Below are 12,760 nucleotides of genomic sequence, written 5' to 3'. Positions count from 1 at the left end.
TACATAATGGAATCTAATGGCGTTTTCGTTTTTAATTTGCACTACACCGGTGCAGTGCTACACTGAGGCATGAATAAACGAACAAAAATGACGAAAACATAAACAGTAACCATTGACTACCATAAACGATTCCATTGCTCAGAGACCGCCGTGAAACGGCCCACCTGCTGGCTGAACCACCAGCAGAGATGCCAGGTAAAAATTTCAAATATCTGCAGACAGGGTCTGTAAATCTGAAAAAAAAATCTACAGTCAGCAAATACGTCTTGCTGGCAGCAATTTCTCTATAGAGTATGACACGCAAAACTGACTTGGCGAGCAAAAAAAAAAAAAAAAGGTCACGGAAATTTCAAAAGTCTGTACATATAGACAAAATTCTGCGAGAATTTCAAAAATCTGCAAAAGTCTGCGAGAATTTCAAAAGTCTGGCACAACTAAAAATGTCTGCAGCACTACACCCAAAATCTGCAGATTTACAGACAAATCTGCAGACCTGGCATCTCTGACCACCAGTCCGAGACAAGAACCTTTTCAGGAGAATACCTGCTAAACAGCTACCGAAGCGCCACCTACCTCTGATAAATAAAAGCTGGGATTTCCCCCACCAGCTAAGGGAGGTATTCAGTAAAAATTAATTTAAATCGTTGTCGATGCGCCACCTAATGGTCCTTTTAATGAATTTTATCAGTATGTTGAACAATTATTAAAACCAGAAAATAAATTCTCGAGTAAATAAACATAACTACAAGCGTGTTTATATTTAATAACTTTATAAATCTACCATACGTACGAACATACTTCGATTCGCAGTTTCACTGTGCCGTATAATAGAAAGATAATAAATCACATTTAATCAATATTGTATGACACCTACTCGTTATTTCAATTTCGCAGATGTTGCAAATTTATCGGTAAGTATGCAAACAAATGTATTAATCCTAACAAAAAAAAGGTTAATGTGGAAAAATACGCCCGCTACCATTAAAAAAATATTTTCTACCCAGAAATATCCTCATTCTATGATACTTAATCAGCATTATGTCCAATTTTGAGCTCCCAGATATGGGTCAGTCGGAAGATATTCAATGAACAATATGAAATCAGTGGAGGTGGTCATGGGAAAGAATAAGTGGATGGAAAAAAGTTGTTCGGGACTACAAAAAACACATTCTCCACATATCAAAATTCTTATTCTGTAATACTTGATCTACATTCTGTCCAATTTTGAGCTCCCAGATATGGGTCAGACGGAAGATATTCGATGATCAATATGAAATCAGTGGAGGTGGTCATGGGAAAGTATAAGTGGATGGAAAAAAGTTGTTCGGGACTACAAAAAACACATTCTCCACATATCAAAATTCTTATTCTGTAATACTTGATCTACATTCTGTCCAATTTTGAGCTCCCAGATATGGGTCAGACGGAAGATATTTAATGATCAATATAAAATCAGTGGAGGTGGTCATGGGAAAGTATAAGTGGATGGAAAAAAGTTGTTCGCGACTACAAAAAACACATTCTCCACATATCAAAATTCTTATTCTGTAATACTTGATCTACATTCTGTCCAATTTTGAGCTCCCAGATATGGGTCAGACGGAGGATATTAAATGATCAATATGAAATCAGTGGAGGTGGTCATGGGAAAGTATAAGTAAATGGAAAAAAGTTATTCGGGACTACAAAAAACACATTCTCCACATATCAAAATTCTTATTCTGTAATACTTGATCTACATTCTGTCCAATTTTGAGCTCCCAGATATGGGTCAGACGGAGGATATTCAATGATCAATATGAAATCAGTGGAGGTGGTCATGGGAAAGTATAAGTAAATGGAAAAAAGTTATTCGGGACTACAAAAAACACATTCTCCACATATCAAAATTCTTATTCTGTAATACTTGATCTACATTCTGTCCAATTTTGAGCTCCCAGATATGGGTCAGACGGAAGATATTCGATGATCAATATGAAATCAGTGGAGGTGGTCATGGGAAAGTATAAGTGGATGGAAAAAAGTTGTTCGGGACTACAAAAAACACATTCTCCACATATCAAAATTCTTATTCTGTAATACTTGATCTACATTCTGTCCAATTTTGAGCTCCCAGATATGGGTCAGACGGAAGATATTCGATGATCAATATGAAATCAGTGGAGGTGGTCATGGGAACGAATAAGTGGATGGAAAAAAGTTGTTCGCGACTACAAAAAACACATTCTCCACATATAAAAATTCTTATTCTGTAATACTTGATCTACATTCTGTCCAATTTTGAGCTCCCAGATATGGGTCAGACGGAAGATATTCGATGATCAATATGAAATCAGTGGATATGTTCATGGGAAAGAATAAGTGGGTAGAAAAAAGTTGTTCGGGACTACAAAAAACACATTCTCCACATATCAAAATTCTTATTCTGTAATACTTGATCTACATTCTGTCCAATTTTGAGCTCCCAGATATGGGTCAGACGGAAGATATTCGATGATCAATATGAAATCAGTGGAGGTGGTCATGGGAAAGTATAAGTGGATGGAAAAAAGTTATTCGGGACTACAAAAAACACATTCTCCACATATCAAAATTCTTATTCTGCAATACTTGATTACATTCTGTACAATTTTGAGCTCCCAGATATGGGTCAGACGGAAGATATTCCAAAATCTTCTTGTGATTTCTTTAACTAAGCCGGATTTCCCCCACCAAATCAAAAATGAAAACTTCTGTTCGGGACTACAAAAAACACATTCTCCACATATCAAAATTCTTATTCTGTAATACTTGATCTACATTCTGTCCAATTTTGAGCTCCCAGATATGGGTCAGACGGAAGATATTCGATGATCAATATGAAATCAGTGGAGGTGGTCATGGGAAAGTATAAGTGGATGGAAAAAAGTTGTTCGGGACTACAAAAAACACATTCTCCACATATCAAAATTCTTATTCTGTAATACTTGATCTACATTCTGTCCAATTTTGAGCTCCCAGATATGGGTCAGACGGAAGATATTCGATGATCAATATGAAATCAGTGGATATGTTCATGGGAAAGAATAAGTGGGTGGAAAAAAGTTGTTCGGGACTACAAAAAACACATTCTCCACATATCAAAATTCTTATTCTGTAATACTTGATCTACATTCTGTCCAATTTTGAGCTCCCAGATATGGGTCAGACGGAAGATATTCGATGATCAATATGAAATCAGTGGAGGTGGTCATGGGAAAGTATAAGTGGATGGAAAAAAGTTATTCGGGACTACAAAAAACACATTCTCCACATATCAAAATTCTTATTCTGCAATACTTGATTACATTCTGTACAATTTTGAGCTCCCAGATATGGGTCAGACGGAAGATATTCCAAAATTATTGTACGATAATCCCATGCAACGGCTCTATCGAAACGCCATCTTCTTGTGATTTCTTTAACTAAGCCGGATTTCCCCCACCAAATCAAAAATGAAAAATTATGTTCGGGACTACAAAAAACACATTCTCCACATATCAAAATTCTTATTCTGTAATACTTGATCTACATTCTGTCCAATTTTGAGCTCCCAGATATGGGTCAGACGGAAGATATTCGATGATCAATATGAAATCAGTGGAGGTGGTCATGGGAAAGAATAAGTGGGTGGAAAAAAGTTGTTCGGGACTACAAAAAACACATTCTCCACATATCAAAATTCTTATTCTGTAATACTTGATCTACATTCTGTCCAATTTTGAGCTCCCAGATATGGGTCAGACAGAAGATATTCGATGATCAATATGAAATCCGTGAAGGTGGTCATGGGAACGAATAAGTGGATGGAAAAAAGTTGTTCGCGACTACAAAAAACACATTCTCCACATATCAAAATTCTTATTCTGTAATACTTGATCTACATTCTGTCCAATTTTGAGCTCCCAGATATGGGTCAGACGGAAAATATTCGATGATCAGTATGAAATCAGTGGATATGTTCATGGGAAAGAATAAGTGGGTGGAAAAAAGTTGTTCGGGACTACAAAAAACACATTCTCCACATATCAAAATTCTTATTCTGTAATACTTGATCTACATTCTGTCCAATTTTGAGCTCCCAGATATGGGTCAGACGGAAGATATTCGATGATCAATATGAAATCAGTGGAGGTGGTCATGGGAAAGTATAAGTGGATGGAAAAAAGTTATTCGGGACTACAAAAAACACATTCTCCACATATCAAAATTCTTATTCTGCAATACTTGATTACATTCTGTACAATTTTGAGCTCCCAGATATGGGTCAGACGGAAGATATTCCAAAATTATTGTACGATAATCCCATGCAACGGCTCTATCGAAACGCCATCTTCTTGTGATTTCTTTAACTAAGCCGGATTTCCCCCACCAAATCAAAAATGAAAAATTATGTTCGGGACTACAAAAAACACATTCTCCACATATCAAAATTCTTATTCTGTAATACTTGATGTACATTCTGTCCAATTTTGAGCTCCCAGATATGGGTCAGACGGAAGATATTCGATGATCAATATGAAATCAGTGGAGGTGGTCATGGGAAAGAATAAGTGGGTGGAAAAAAGTTGTTCGGGACTACAAAAAACACATTCTCCACATATCAAAATTCTTATTCTGTAATACTTGATCTACATTCTGTCCAATTTTGAGCTCCCAGATATGGGTCAGACAGAAGATATTCGATGATCAATATGAAATCCGTGAAGGTGGTCATGGGAACGAATAAGTGGATGGAAAAAAGTTGTTCGCGACTACAAAAAACACATTCTCCACATATCAAAATTCTTATTCTGTAATACTTGATCTACATTCTGTCCAATTTTGAGCTCCCAGATATGGGTCAGACGGAAGATATTCGATGATCAATATGAAATCAGTGGATATGTTCATGGGAAAGAATAAGTGGGTGGAAAAAAGTTGTTCGGGACTACAAAAAACACATTCTCCACATATCAAAATTCTTATTCTGTAATACTTGATCTACATTCTGTCCAATTTTGAGCTCCCAGATATGGGTCAGACGGAAGATATTCGATGATCAATATGAAATCAGTGGAGGTGGTCATGGGAAAGTATAAGTGGATGGAAAAAAGTTATTCGGGACTACAAAAAACACATTCTCCACATATCAAAATTCTTATTCTGCAATACTTGATTACATTCTGTACAATTTTGAGCTCCCAGATATGGGTCAGACGGAAGATATTCCAAAATTATTGTACGATAATCCCATGCAACGGCTCTATCGAAACGCCATCTTCTTGTGATTTCTTTAACTAAGCCGGATTTCCCCCACCAAATCAAAAATGAAAAATTATGTTCGGGACTACAAAAAACACATTCTCCACATATCAAAATTCTTATTCTGTAATACTTGATCTACATTCTGTCCAATTTTGAGCTCCCAGATATGGGTCAGACGGAAGATATTCGATGATCAATATGAAATCAGTGGAGGTGGTCATGGGAAAGAATAAGTGGGTGGAAAAAAGTTGTTCGGGACTACAAAAAACACATTCTCCACATATCAAAATTCTTATTCTGTAATACTTGATCTACATTCTGTCCAATTTTGAGCTCCCAGATATGGGTCAGACAGAAGATATTCGATGATCAATATGAAATCCGTGAAGGTGGTCATGGGAACGAATAAGTGGATGGAAAAAAGTTGTTCGCGACTACAAAAAACACATTCTCCACATATAAAAATTCTTATTCTGTAATACTTGATCTACATTCTGTCCAATTTTGAGCTCCCAGATATGGGTCAGACGGAAGATATTCGATGATCAATATGAAATCAGTGGATATGTTCATGGGAAAGAATAAGTGGGTGGAAAAAAGTTGTTCGGGACTACAAAAAACACATTCTCCACATATCAAAATTCTTATTCTGTAATACTTGATCTACATTCTGTCCAATTTTGAGCTCCCAGATATGGGTCAGACGGAAGATATTCGATGATCAATATGAAATCAGTGGAGGTGGTCATGGGAAAGTATAAGTGGATGGAAAAAAGTTATTCGGGACTACAAAAAACACATTCTCCACATATCAAAATTCTTATTCTGCAATACTTGATTACATTCTGTACAATTTTGAGCTCCCAGATATGGGTCAGACGGAAGATATTCCAAAATTATTGTACGATAATCCCATGCAACGGCTCTATCGAAACGCCATCTTCTTGTGATTTCTTTAACTAAGCCGGATTTCCCCCACCAAATCAAAAATGAAAAATTCTGTTCGGGACTACAAAAAACACATTCTCCACATATCAAAATTCTTATTCTGTAATACTTGATCTACATTCTGTCCAATTTTGAGCTCCCAGATATGGGTCAGACGGAAGATATTCGATGATCAATATGAAATCAGTGGAGGTGGTCATGGGAAAGTATAAGTGGATGGAAAAAAGTTGTTCGGGACTACAAAAAACACATTCTCCACATATCAAAATTCTTATTCTGTAATACTTGATCTACATTCTGTCCAATTTTGAGCTCCCAGATATGGGTCAGACGGAAGATATTCAATGATCAATATGAGATCAGTGAAGGTGGTCATGGGAACGAATAAGTGGATGGAAAAAAGTTGTTCGCGACTACAAAAAACACATTCTCCACATATAAAAATTCTTATTCTGTAATACTTGATCTACATTCTGTCCAATTTTGAGCTCCCAGATATGGGTCAGACGGAAGATATTCCAAAATTATTGTACGATAATCCCATGCAACGACTCCAACACGCTTCCATCATCCGTAACCGATGGAACACGCTTCCTTCATCCGTAACCAACCGATCGACCATCGACCTACTAGTTCGAAAATTTATCCCCTCGACCAGAGCCCACTGACGGACACGTAGTGCACCGTCCCATGGCTCGGCTGGCGTACCCACCCGATGCGAGCTCACCCTACGGACACGTAGTGGACCGTGCCGTGGTTGGCGCTTGCAAGGCAGGCATTCGAAAAGAAAAATTCCAAAATACCGCCTTCCGAGTGAGTTAGGTGTTTTCGAGCCACTGCATATATGACAACAGTCAACAGTTAACATTTGACACACCTGACCACCTTTACCCAAAACTTTCCCTATAGGTAGATTGGTGGCCAAAACTGGCCGACTTTATCAGGTAGCGAGAAAAAATAATGCGATCACACGCAGCACACCAGTCGAAACATACACTACGGTTCCGTCACTGCGTCCGCAATGCGAAGCGATGTGTACGCTAGAGACCGAACCGCCTTGTACGGTACCATGGATGTGCATGCGTGACGGGGGTTAATTTTTTTCTGTTTCCTTTATTCCTTCATTCTATGCAGCCGATCTATGGGAACGTCTATGGACGGTTACGAGGTTTGTGTTTGCATGGATAGGCGTTAACCAGTCTCATTACGTGACACGGCACACCGGCCGACGGTACATATATACTGCGTGACTGTTGATGATGTCGATGATGTCGGACCAAAAAAAAAAATTTTTTCTCTAACAGCTAAAAAATTTTTTTTTCAGGTCTACCCAAATTTTAAAATTTCATGTCGATCTGATATTCGGATGTGAATCTTGCAAAAATTCGAGAACATTTTGTGGCACCCCTCCATGCGAACCCTAGCATGGTAGCGTAGAAGGTGGTTCCGCTGCTTTTGCACGCGCATGATGCAGCCGTTGGTTGGCCGGTTGCCACTTGGTCACATTTGTATGGAGAAAAAAATTTTTGCGCAGATTTTCCAAAACGGACTTCACGTTGTGAAAGTACGTCCCGAAACTACCAAAACGCACCATGTGTCGTTACGTTCGTTTACCATAGTAAGCCGTGACAACGATTTAAAAAAATGCCTCTCGGTACGAACCATCAACCATGGAGACGTATATGGGCGGTTCGCTGTCTATGCCCGCATCGATATGTGTTAACGGTTAACACACTGTATACATTAACTACGGGCATGTATACGGAAACGGTTTGCTGTATGTGCAACGCTGCTAGGTATTGTTAGCCATCGATACGTTTTCAATCAACCAACCAATCAACCTCTACCACCACCAATTTCAATCGAATACCTTAAACACTTGTGCACTTAATATTTTTTTACGACATATACTTTACCCAAAACTTTACTTCACTGAGTCGATGTGATCAACAACAGATGGGAACTTGGTCAAGTAACCCGGTTTGCACACTATACCACTGTGCACTGCTGACCTACCACCCCGTCGTAGGCAGCAGCGTGCATGTGGCCCGCTCTTTGATTGCATGGCACTCGGTCTTGGTCATGGGACCACACTGCCGGGTGGCATCACATTGCAACCGACAATAATCTCACCTGTTTCGTATGTATCCTCATTTGTTTATCATTCAGTGGTACCATATCCTTGTTGCGATGTAAACAACAGTAAACACACACTTACACAACACAACACAATCACTTTCCGTGAGTGCGTACGTGTGCATGCGTTCGGGTGGTGCGTGTACCGTATATGTTTACAACGCATTTTCCGCGTACGTGCCCGTGCAGTCAACGACAACACACAGCACAACACAACCTCCAAGAAAGGGTGGTCTTTTTTTTTTACAAGGTGAAATGCATTTACGCACGGAGTGTAGGACTCTCCACAGGACTACCCAACTGTTGATTGGAACTCCCACTAAAACACCTTGGATCTCCAACCCTACCTCCCCGGCACCACCGCTAGGTATTACTTCGGGGTGGAAGGCCTCCCCAGATTTATGCAGAATGGGGATAAGCATCCTGCTCTCGAGGGATCGACCAGTTGAATGACGAGGTCGGTCCAGTGATTCCGGCTGGAGGGTAACTTCCGGTTCACAGGCGCCCTGACGATCCTAGCAGTTTTACGTACTACTCGTCTAGTCCCCGACGATGGATCTAGACTACTCCGACGAAGAGCTTCCCGGCGAAGAAGGTTCTCCCGGACCGACGTTTATTCGCTGATCCCTCTTGAGCCTACTACGGTTGCACGCGGCTAGCGGTCGCGGCTGCCTGTTGTTGATCCGCACTCCATTTCCGCTGCAATATGCTCGCAATTTGGGATGCCGCGGTCGACACTGCGTTCCAGTTCTCTACGCAGTGGCACATTCTCTGGATCAGGTTTTCCGGTGTGGTGTCCATGCCACATGCCTCCAGTAGCTCACTCCTTTGAGCCGCGAAACGGGAACATGCGAACAAGACGTGTTCAGCCGTCTCGATCTCGTCTGGGCAGCCAGGACATACAGGGGATGTCGCGTGGCCGAACCTGTGGAGGTATCATCTGAAGCACCCGTGACCTGTGAGGAATTGCGTCAGGCCGAAGTTCACTTCTACGTGAGGTCTATCTAACCAACTCGAGACCCTAGGTATGAGCCGATGTGTCCACCTGCCCTTGGTTGAGCTGTCCCACTCTTGTTGCCATCTGCGTAGAGAAGTGGCTTTGGAGGCCCTACGGGCGTTCCTGTCTCCTCGCATGCTATAGCGCTCCGCGTCTTCCTTCACTATCAGACCGATAGGCATCATACTTGCAACCACGCAGGCCGCATCCCTCGATACAGTGCGATATGCACTGATTACGCGAAGACACATCAGTCTATGCGTACTCTCCAGCATCTGTGCGTTGCGTTCCACATTTAGTGCCGACGCCCATACCGGGCTGCCGTACCTGAGGATCGAAACTGCCACTCCTGCCAGTAACCTTCGTTTACTGGAGCGCACAGGCGAGCTGTTGGCCATCAAACGGGAGAGCGCCGCGATCGCTGTTGATGCACGCTTGCAGGCGTATTCAACGTGCTTGCTGAAACTGAGTTTGTCGTCAAGCATCACACCCAATTGCTTCAGTGATCTCTTGGAGGGGATCACGCAATCTCCGGCGTGTACCAACGCCTCCTGTTCCGATTTGCGGTTGTTTACCACCATCACCTCTGTTTTGTGGTGCGCGAGTTGCTACGCAGCCAGTCCTCCACCAAGCAGATTGAGTGTGATGCACTCAGTTCGACCTCTTCGATGGATTCGCCGTAGACTGTCAGCGTGACGTCGTCCGCGAACCCGACTATCTTGACACCCGGAGGGAGCCTCAAACTCAGTACTCCATCGTACTTTATATTCCACAGGATCGGGCCCAAGATAGATCCCTGTGGTACTCCAGCCGTGATTGGAGTGCTACGTGTGCCTTCGTCGGTCTCGTAGAGCAATACTCGGTTCTGGAAGTAGCTTTCCAGAATCTTGTACAGCCCTTCCGGTACTCCTAGTCGAAGTAGGGAATCAGCAATGTCTGCCCAGCAAGCACTATTGAACGCGTTCTTAACGTCTAGCGTTACTACCGCACAGTAGCGGATTGCTCGTCGTTTGCGCTGTATAGCTACCTCCGCCGTGGTTACCACCGATGTTATGGCGTCCGCCGTCGACCTGCCTTTGCGAAACCCGTACTGTTGGCTGGACAGTCCTCCTGCCTCCTCTATGAAGGGGGCTAGCCTGTTGAGGATGATTTTCTCAAGGAGCTTACCGACAGTGTCGATCAGACAAATTGGTCTATACCCCTGGGGGTTTCCCAGGTTTCGGTAATAGTACCAATCTTTGCCTTTTCCAAATGTCTGGGAACATACGCTCGTCCAGGCATCTCTGTATGACCTCCCTGAACATGTCCGGTTTTGTCATTATAGCCGCTTTTAGAGCTACGTTCGGAATACCGTCTGGCCCCGGGGCTTTCTTTGTATCGAGCGATCTCGCCGCAGTGAGCAACTCCTCGTTCGTCACCTTTTCAACTTCGTTCGCTGGTAGCGGAGCTGGCTGCCAGGGGGACGTGTCGTGGTGGGGAAAGAGAACCGTTATGATTTCCTTCAACCTCGCCGGACTACGTTCAGGGGGTGCTAATGCCCCTCTCGTTTTGGCCATTACCATCCTGTAGGCATCGCCCCATGGGTTGGAGTTGGCTCCCTCGCATAGCTGGTCGAAACAGGCTCTTTTGCTTGCGCTGATGGCCTTGTTTAGTGCTAACTTCGCCATTTTGAACGCCGTGTTCCTCTCCATGCTCATCTCCGCTGATCGAGCTCTTTGCATCCTTCTTCTAGCCATGAGGCAGGATGCGCGAAGGCGTGCAATTTGCTCGTTCCACCAGTAGACCGGTGGTCTGTTGGTCGTCGGTTGAGCCTTTCTAGGCATCGTCGCGTCACACGCCCGTGACAAGATAGCGACCAACTCGTCCCCTCTCAGGTTCACGTTGTGCTCCTCCAATTCAAGGGCAGCGCAAAGCGTTTCGCGGTCGAAGTTAGCCACCTTCCACGCTAGAGTTTTGGGAGTATTACTCCTCCTTGTGCTTCTCGCCAATTGGCCGATCGTGTAGCGAATGGCTAGATGGTCGCTATGGGTGTAGCCACCATCAACTCTCCAATTAAGATCTCCAGCTAGGCCGGGACTACAGAAAGTCAGGTCGATAAACGACTCGACTCCGTTCCGCTGGAAGGTACTTTTCAGTCCATCATTCGCTAACACGACGTCCAACTTGCCGAGGGCCTCCAGTAACGTCTGTCCTCTCCTATTGGTGAAGCGGCTGCCCCAAGCCGTTGCCCAGGCGTTGAAGTCTCCGGCCATCACCACCGGCTTCCGACCCACCAGGTCTGCGGTTAACATGTCGACCATCCGAGTGAACTGGTCTATTGACCATCTCGGTGGAGCGTAGCAGCTACAATAGTAAACTCCGTTTACCTTAGCTATGGCTACTCCCTCCGCTTGTGTTTTCACCACCTCTTGCACTGGGTATCGACCAGTCGTCAAGATCGCCACCTTCTTGGATTCGTCCGACACTAGAATTCGTCCGACACGAACAGTGGTTTTGCGGGTTCGCGCCCGCAAACCGCCCGACAACGGCCCCCTGGTGCTGGTTGCTTGTCCCACCGTAGCGACGTTCAGTTCTGAAGGCCTATGTCGCGAGCTGGGGCTTACTGCACGTGGTGTGCCGTCGGGCGCGTGATGGATTCCCACACAGACACCGTCCCGTATGTTCCCACATACACCCTCAGTCTGGGTTGGCGGACTGTCGATCGGCAATGATAAAATCGAGGTACCTTCGGGACCCGTCTTGAAACACGGAACAAGAAGTCTATCTTGCGCGCGAGCCAATTGTTCCGTTTTCCGTTTCCGCGGGAACGCACACTGAAAAACCATAGGCGTATAAAAAATAACTCTCTCGTTGTGCGGGATTACGGGCGAGACTCTCTGCTCGTCCCTCCATCCCCGGGTGTTATAGCCGGCATGCGGTGGTGGTTCGCTTGCGTGCCATCATCGTGCCATAACATACCGTGAGTGTGCAGGATGTGACCCGAAAGATGGTGAACTATGCCTGATCAGGTTGAAGTCAGGGGAAACCCTGATGGAGGACCGAAGCAATTCTGACGTGCAAATCGATTGTCAGAATTGGGCATAGGGGCAAAAGACCAATCGAACCATCTAGTAGCTGGTTCCCTCCGAAGTTTCCCTCAGGATAGCTGGAGCACGCAACATTTCGGAATCTATTCTTATCTGGTAAAGCGAATGATTAGAAGCCTTAGGTTCGAAATGATCTTAACCTATTCTCAAACTATAAATGGGTACGTACCATAACATTCTTGGTTGATGTTATTGCAACGCAACGTCGGACACTGGCCCTCTGTTAGGCCTGGGTGTCTTCCGTCGACGTATAAGATATCGGTGTGCGTAGTGGGCCAAGTTTTGGTAAGCAGAACTGGTGCTGTGGGATGAACCAAACGTAATGTTA

The 12,760-nt window shown here is 43.6% G+C and overlaps 1 protein-coding gene across 1 annotated transcript in view; it reads right to left on the bottom strand.

Moving 5' to 3' along the window:
- The window catches only part of LOC131433819 (lysosomal acid glucosylceramidase), a 34,835-nt gene that overhangs the window by 2,411 nt on the left and 19,664 nt on the right, over positions 1-12,760 (bottom strand). The gene's annotated exons all lie outside the window — the stretch shown is intronic.

This window comes from Malaya genurostris, chromosome 1 (genome assembly GCF_030247185.1).
Source record: "Malaya genurostris strain Urasoe2022 chromosome 1, Malgen_1.1, whole genome shotgun sequence".
Lineage (NCBI taxonomy): Eukaryota > Metazoa > Arthropoda > Insecta > Diptera > Culicidae > Malaya > Malaya genurostris.
The sequence above is the reverse complement of the archived record's forward strand: the minus strand, read 5'-3'. Positions and strand labels throughout refer to the sequence as shown.